The sequence below is a fragment of the Nannospalax galili genome, unplaced genomic scaffold (assembly GCF_000622305.1).
Source record: "Nannospalax galili isolate Female #2095 unplaced genomic scaffold, S.galili_v1.0 scaffold7, whole genome shotgun sequence".
NCBI lineage: Eukaryota > Metazoa > Chordata > Mammalia > Rodentia > Spalacidae > Nannospalax > Nannospalax galili.
Genome location: NW_008359081.1, coordinates 2,292,673 through 2,301,549, shown reverse-complemented (window position 1 = coordinate 2,301,549; position 8,877 = coordinate 2,292,673).

The following is an 8,877-nucleotide window of genomic DNA, read 5'->3' as shown; positions in this document are numbered from 1 at the left end:
GCCTATGGAGTCAAACTTGCATCCTCAAATGTTCTTTGGTGTGGGTTTATCAACTGGGTGTGGAGCCTAGTTAACCTACCAAGAGTCACACTCTTAAAAGAGATTGACTCTCCCACTCCCAGCAACCACCAGTTTCCAATAGCCCCTCATGTTGAGTTGGGGTTTCTTACCCAGTTCCCCATGTCTATGCTGGGATTTTGTTTGCCTTGAACTTACATAGCATTTATGCATGCTGTCATCATTTCTGTGAGTTTAAATGTATAACTGCCCAGCTGTCTGGAAAACTCTGGTCATCTACCACCTCTGATTCTTACAGTTTTTGCACCTACAATGATCCCTGAACCTTGGGAGGCAGAAGTTTGCTATAGTTGTCTTATTCAGGGATAAGCAGTTTGTAGACTTATTCTCTGCACTTTCTCCAGTTGTGGGTCTCTGTGTTAATCAATCACCATCTGTTCCATAAGGAAGCTTTTCTGGTGAGAAATGAGAACTACATTAATCTATAACAATAGTCCAGTAAAAGTCAGTCTAATACTATATCTATTTAGCAGAACAATAGTCTTAGGCTCTACCCTATAATTTGTGTCCTCTCTAGCCACAGGTTACTAGGCCTAATATCAATGTCAGTTATGAGTTTCATCTTATGAAGTGAACATTAAAGCCAATCATAAACTGGTTGGTTACACCCATAATATTTGTGCCACTATTGCAGCAGTGGGCATATCTTGCCAGACCAGCTGTTGTTGTAGCCTGCAAGATTCACAGGTGTGTAAGGTTAATGATTAATTTTCTTTTCCAGTACATGGATAACACCTTCCAGCAGTATGAAAGTAGCCAGTGGAGATGAAGCTTTGAAGTCAGCATCAGCTTGATTTCTCCCTGTCTCTTCTACAGTTCCCATATGTAGTGATTTCAGCAATAAAGTCTTACCACCAAGGTCTGGTAGGTAACCAAGAGCAGTGGAGCTGGCCAGTGTTGTTTGAGGCTCTATGGGACCCCTGGTTCAGGAGAGGGAATCCATTCCTGGAATTGGGCTTTTAATTTATCAGCCTAGAATACCTAGTAGGGACAATATCTCCTGTTATAACTTCTAATATCCTTTTATAATGTATATGTATAAACTTTAAGAAGCTTCTATAGTGGTAGGTTTCCATATGACTATTTCTAAGGGCCTTTATTGTGACTTATCTGTCGCCATGCTCCCTCCTCTGCCCTGCCCTCCAATTCTGCATCCCATTTAACACTTCTTACTCCATTATTCCCGTTTCCCGCATTATATCACTGCATTCAAGACATGTTATTTTTCAACCCGCTTTCTTTGTTCTCACAGTTCTAGGAAGCCCCAATAGTTTCTTGCTGTTACTATCATTAACAGAATATCATGTCTTTACTTTGCCTTTATGGTTCTTTAATATATTCTTTAAAAATTGTTGTGGGGGACTGTAGAGATGGCTCAGAGGTTAAGAGCACCAGCTGTGCTTGCAGAGGACCTGGGTTTGATTCCCAGTACCATCGTGGTGGCTAACAAGCATCTGTAACTCCAGTTCGAGGGGGATCCAACGCCCTCTTCTGACTTCCATGGGTGTTTCACAATACAGGTGCACTTACATGCATGCAGGCAACACACTCATACACATAAAATAAAACTAATGAATAAAATATTTTTAAAATTGTTGTGTTAACATTTCCTAAGTAGACAAGAACAAACACCTATTCACTCCAGCTAGACCACCAAGAGCAGATCAAAGTCATGATTTAATCCAAGTCCAGCTTGGTGAAATAAAGTTTCTTTAGACTTACTTAAAGGAGCATGAGAGAAGGATTACATACATGAGTATGGGTGACCACCAAACAGCTGCATCATTGAAAAGTGTCACCTTAGCAGGCATAACAGCCTTCTCATAGCTGCATAGAAGACGTCCTCCCTTCAGTTAACCTTTCACTTTGTATATACTATAGCACCTTGCAAGAGCATGTGCATCTGAGGCAGAATTAAATGCAGCTTAGATGAAGGCACAGAGGCTGAAATTTCAGGTGAAGGTCTAATGACCTTCCCCACCTTTTCCGTATGTGGAGAAAAGACCCAATCTTGAGGTTTTCTCATGTTTAATCACAGCTGTTCTCATTAAGATGAAAATGGCTGTTATGTTCTGAGGACAGTGTTCCACAAGTTAATTCTTTTATTAAGCTGTGTCAGTTAAAAATCTCTATTTATATCTTTCTCCTAAGCAGACTTAGAGTGACAATTGTTTCTACTATATTACATTGTCTTTTAAAGTGAAAGGAAGAAAACACATCAAGTCTCACTGACAATAGGCTGAATAATGAAAAACTAATTCCAATAAATACAAATATTTAATTGGAATGCTTTAATTTTTCTGAAGAAAACAAATAAAAATCTTGATTCTTACACAGCAGTTCCTTGTGCCAAAGAATAAAATAAGATACATTTAATGTTTGCCAGGTTGGTTTTAGTATTTACATTCATTCTCAAAGTAACCCATTGTCTGGGGCTCCATGTCATCAAATGACACCTGAACACATGTTCATTCAACAAATAGTAATGGGACACCTTCTATGAACCAAACTCTGTGCTATGTAGAGGGATTCAAATTTCTTAAATACAGGAAAACCAATAGTTAAAGGATCATGTGATAATGTGCAATGATAGAAATAGGTTCAGGTTGCCATGGAAACAAAAGGCATCTTATGTTTGTTCAGACCACTTTGTCTGGTACCTATTCCTTCAACAATGTAAGATGATTTTAGCTGGATGGTAAAAGGATGAAAAAGCATTCTAGAAAATATCTCCCACAGGTAAAGGGCATGGAGGTAGGAAAAAGTCTAGCCTACTTGAAAGTTTGCAAATACTTTCTGGCAGTAACAAGGCTAGCATGAAACAAAGAGATAGACATGGTTCAGCTGGTAAAGGCATTTGGAGCCACTGATGGATTTTTAAACAATAGTCTTGATAGGACACTTGAATGCTTGGCATGGGTTTTTACAATTGGCACATTGAAAGGCTACAAAACAACAACAGAGGCCTGCTGTCAGTATAAGCAGGATATGTCCCTGGCTGAGTCTTAAACTGCCTTTCATCTACCCACAACTACAAACTACCTTTGCTTTGTCTATATTGATTGCTGCTTGATATCTCCAATTCCTTGCTTACTCTGTCATTAATGCTTTGGCACCTGTATTGATTACATTTTCTCTGCCTCAAAACTGTCCCACTTCTATCTTCTTATGGTTTACCTTGTCTTACTTATTCTAGAAATGGCTGCTTCCATTTTGACTATTCAATTCAACCTTGTGTGATGCTCTAGTCTAGACTTTCCAACACCTAATCTTGATTCCAGAGACTCTTTCTGCCCTTGGAAACACAGGGCAGAAGGTTGGATGTAGAACTGGCATAGAATTTTGAATTAACACTTACTAGCCTCGCTCCTAGTTGAGAGGTGACACATAACTGGTTCTGACAAATGGGCAAGCCTCATGCATCACTTTAAAGTTTACTTTCATAGAAACCTATTCTAGATTATTCAAACAAGAGGTGAGAGAACTTCCACCTTGGATCTCTTAGTGCCTGAATGGAGCACAGCCCCATAACAATTCATACTGAATATGTGCTGTGAATGAGAATAATCACAAGTAAACTTTGTGTTAAACCACTTACATTTCAGTGTTAGTGCTCCCCACAATCTGTCCATCTTATATTAGCAGGTATAGTGATTATATGTCCTCAGTCTTTGCATCGAAAAAGGATTAATAGCACAGAGAACTGGAAAAATGTTAAGATAAATTGTGAGATTTTCGATTATATGATCGATCTTCTGTAATGTGAATTAATAACCAGTTGGTAAAATGGAGAATGATCAAGCATAAAGAAGTTGAGTTGGTCCATGTGACAATTTTCTTTATATTTTATCTACTAAATAACAGGAAATAAACACCACGCACATTACTCAAAAGATGATTTGTGGGTCTGAAGAGACAGCTCAGTGGTTAGGAGCACTCACTGCTCTTTCAGAGGACCCAGATTTGATTCCCAGCACCTACATGGTGACAAACAACCATCTGTAACTCCAGTTCCAGGGCATCTGATGCTTTCTTCTGACCCCTGTGGGCATTGTACAGCGTGGGTACACTTATACACATGCAAGCAACACACTCACGTACATAAAATATTTTTTTAAAAAGATGAATTGTAGATTTATAAATAAGAATTGATAAAATCTTTCTTCAAGTGTTAACTTGCTGTTTTAGTTTTTTTCTATTGCTGTGAGAAAAACACTGACCAAAACCAACTTGGGGAGGAAAGAGTTTATTGGCTTACAAGGATAGTCCATCTTCAAAGGAAGCCAATGCAGGAACCTGGAGCACAGATCATGGAGGATAGCTGCTTACTGGCTTGCTCCTCTGGCCAGTGTTCAGCCTGCTTTCTTATACAATACAGGACCACCTACCCAGAGATGGCACTGCCCACAGTGAGCTGGGCCCTCCCACATCACTCACCAATCAAGAAAATTCCCTACAGGCTAAACCCATGGAGGAAATTCCTCAATTGAGAGTCCCTTTAACCAGGTGTGTCAAGTTGACAACTAAATCTATCCACCACATTTGCCCACAGCTCCAAATTTCTGCTTTATGACAGTTTTTTTTTTCTCATACTTGCAAAAATGCCTTCTTCCTTCCTGGTTTAACTTTGAAAGGATTATATTTTGTTCTTGATCCATACCTGGCCTATTACATTCTGTCATAGGGTTTAATTTAGTATGTTTCCCTAGTAAGCACATTATTGTATTATTGTGAGATATAACAAAATTAGATAACTGGATTATATTCGTAATCTAATGTTAAATCAGAAATGAGAGATAGAAGTGTTAGAATATCAATAAGCCCCATAAATTGAACTGGTCCAGACTATAAAATTGTCTAGTCTATCTGTTGGAGGACCTACATTGCCAGTCTCAGTGGTCAATTACCTGGTGATAGGACCACTCCCAGGAAGGCAGGGTCATCTTAAGTTATGCTAAATAGATGGGCAGAATACATAATGTGTTAATAAGGTAACAAATATTTCTGCCTGGAATTAGCTCAGACCCCAGCAGAACTTCCAGACCAGCCACAGCCATATAGGTCTCCATAAGTCTGTCCGCTTTCCTGAACTCTTCAGGAAAGCATAATTTCTCGTTTTCTTCTTCATGCCTTTCTTACTAAGCATGCTTTCATTAAGGCTTTGGGCTGCCCCTAGCATCTTGTAATTCTTCACCTTTTCTCTAAAGCTTCCTTCTCCCAGCCATGTGGCTGCCAGTCAGGCACGTGTCTGACCTCCATGCAGGCTCTAGACCTGCATGGCTCCATGGCTTTCTTTCCTTCTTCCCACTATTCACATCCTCAAGGGAGCTGCCAAGATTACCAGCTCACCTGCCCTAAGGATTTTTCTTTGCACTTCTAATAAAATTGTAAAAGCTTCCTTTGGGGTCCATTCTTAAATTCTTTTATGAATGAGACTAAGAAACCTCTAGGGGACCCTCTTTATCCCCCTTTCAGAAGAAAAAGTACAAGGCACAGATAGAGAGATCTTGGACGTAATCTCTTACAGAGACAGTTGGCTATGTAATAAGCTCAGAAACAACAAATAAATAAAAGTTAGAGATATGCATTAGATTTGGAACACAAGGCTAATGTGAAATATTTGAAACCACAAGTGAGAAAGAAATAATCTCATGAGATGAAAAATGCACAAGACACAGAGACTTCGACACGAGACACAGAGGCAGCAGTGCATAAGGAGAAGTGGAGAAATTATGAAGCCTTTTACACATGATAAAACCCAAAAAGAAGAACGTTTATGAACCATTTACCACTTTCAATGTTATAGCCTTATTAAAATATTGTAAAGCACACAGCCGGCTCTCGGAATTTGTTGCCTACAATTTTTGGCCAGCATAAAATGTCCTATAAATTTGAAACATGTGATATGTTATGAAAGTTAAAACAAGAAAAATCTCAGAAAGTTACGTATGAAAGCTGATTGATAACTGATCAGGGATTCAAAATGAAAGCCAAACTAATAGAATGTGCTTTCCCAGTCGTACCATCAACTGGCATCTTGCTAAGGAATAAAATCATAAAACCGACAGATGAGTTCTCAGGCATTCCTAACATATTCAACTTCATTGACAACAAATTTCTCATAGCTTATATTGCCTTACAGACATGTTATAAACAAAACAGGTTCAAAACTTTGGCAAACAGTTTTATATTTGAAAATTCTGAAAGAAATAAGTTGTAGTACTAAAAATTTAAATATTCCAGTGTTCAAAAAAGAATAATGATTATTGAAAGGATTAGCGTAGCTATTATCACAGTAATCCATAGAAAATACTGGAAGTTATTATTAAAGATGATCTATAAAAACTTAGATCACAAGCTGAGAATATGACTTCATTAACAAAGTACTGCAAACCAACCTTGTCCTTTATTGGAAACCAAAATAATAGGACTGACAAGAAAGTTGTATCTATTGTCTAGAACAGTAGCCTATGTTAAAATGATCAAGTTTCCTAGTTTTCCCAGAACTGAGGGGGATTCTCAGACACAGGAATTTCTGCTTTAAAACTAATGAAGTCTCTGGTAAAACAAGAAAAGTTGGCCACCCCAGTGTGATGCTTACAGATAAAATACTGAACCATGCCTGGGTGACATTCTTGCAAAAGAAATGTATAGTTAATTAAATAATTAGATCCCATAGGTTATGATTAAGTAATCTCATTCATTGGGGCAGGTTGTTTCTCATCAACCTGTTTCTCATCAAAAGATGTCATGAAACTTTTTCTTCATTGTATACCACTTAACAGTATTACCCATGACTTGAATCATAGAAGGATCTTTTAGCAAAATCATAGATGATACAAGCATGAGGGCTTCAGCAAATATTCGTGTATTTGTTGACTGATGACTGCCTATTATGTTCTATGTACTAGTAAAGTTCCTAGCTATAGTGGGAACTAAGACAGACAGCATTTTTATCTGTGATATTTAAATAAAACCACACTAACGGAGAGAGAGAGGGGGAGAATAATACTAATCATATTTGAAAAAAGTCACAGGGAAACATCATTTTACTTAAAAATACATAAAGCATGCATACATGTTTTAAAAGGTATTATACCATACTGGGTGATAATGTCCCCCCATTGCAAGAGCTATAATCTAACAAAACCCCAGTGCCAGGCATGGGAACCCTCCTCACACTGTTATTGGTCAGGAGAATCTAACATACTCCCAAAATAATATAGGTTATTGCCACTGCCACTGGTTGCCTCCTGTAATTTGAAAGTAAAACCTTATTGTTGAACACACAACACACTTTGGTCACAAGGCATAAAAGAATCCATTTGAACATGACCTGGAAACTTCCTCCCCGAGGACAAACTCTCATAGTATTGGAAGGTGGTGCTATGTAAACTTCTAAGGAAGAAAAATCAACAGGATTATACAGCTATAAAGCCTCAAAAAACACATCAATGACCATGCCAGAAAAATATTCTTAATGGTGCAATAATGGCACTTTTATCTTGGTGATATCCAACAGACATCTAACTGAACTTAAGACTTGCTCAGTAAGAAGGAATTCCACTGGTACTTAGCCAGTCAACCTAGCCAACTTGGAGAGGTCATAGACCTTAAATAAGAGCCTAGTACTACCACTTTCCTAAACCAAGATTATATATTTTAAAATATTTTTATTAATTCTTTGAGAATTTCATACACCGTATTTTGATCATATTAAGTATCTTCCCACATCTCCTCCCAGATCCATGCCCACCTCCCTACCCAACCAACTCTGTGTCCTCTTTTTAAAAAATATTTTATTGAGTTTTTGTGTATTTCATATAATAAATCTTAATCAAATTTATACCCCTCCCCATCCATGCTCCCACCATAGCCCACTGAGTCCAATTTGCATTCTTTAAATCCTCTTGGTTATAGGTCCATCTCCTAGACCACGGTCAACCTACTAGGAGCCAGACTCATAAAGAAGACTGACTCTCCCTTTCCCAGAAGTTTTCAGTTGTCATTAGTCCCTTAGCTTGGGGTGGGACTTTGCGCCCTTCTCAACCCTCCATGTTGGAATATTTGTCTGGATTAAGCTTGTATAGGCCTTGTGCATGCTCTCACAAACACTGTAAGTTCATATGTACAACTGCCCTGTTTTGTCAGGAATAAAGTTTCATTATAGTCATCTACTGCCTCTGGCTCTTATAACTTTTCTGCCCCCCCTGTGAGATGATCCCTGAACCTTTGGGAGAGGGGTGTGTTATAGACACTTCATTTAGGGCTGAGCTCTCCCCAGTTTCTTATTCTCTATGCATTGGTCAGTTGTGTGTCTCTGATGAGAGATGAGAAATGTACTAATCAATGGATATAAGGATAAGTCATTAGAAGACAGTTTAATATTATGTCCATTTAGCAGAATAAATGCAGTAAGCTCTCTCTCTACTAGGGTCTATGACCTATCTGGCTATGGGTTCTTGTCCCCAACAACAGTGCAAGGTATGGGTTCCATTTTGTGGAGTAGGCCTTAAATCCAGTCAGAATGTCTTTTGTCATTCCCATAACATTCAGGCCACTGTTATATCATTTGGCATCTTTATTGTTATTATTATTATTATTATTTTATTTTTATTTTATGTGTATAAGTGTATTGCTGCATGTATGTAAGTGCACCCATGTTGTACATTGTCCACACAGGTCAGAAGAGAGCATTGGATCCCATGGAAATGGAGTTACAGACAGTTGTTAGCCACCATGTGAGTGCTGGGAACTGAATCCAAGTTCTCTGGAAGAGCAGCCAGTGCTCTCTTAACC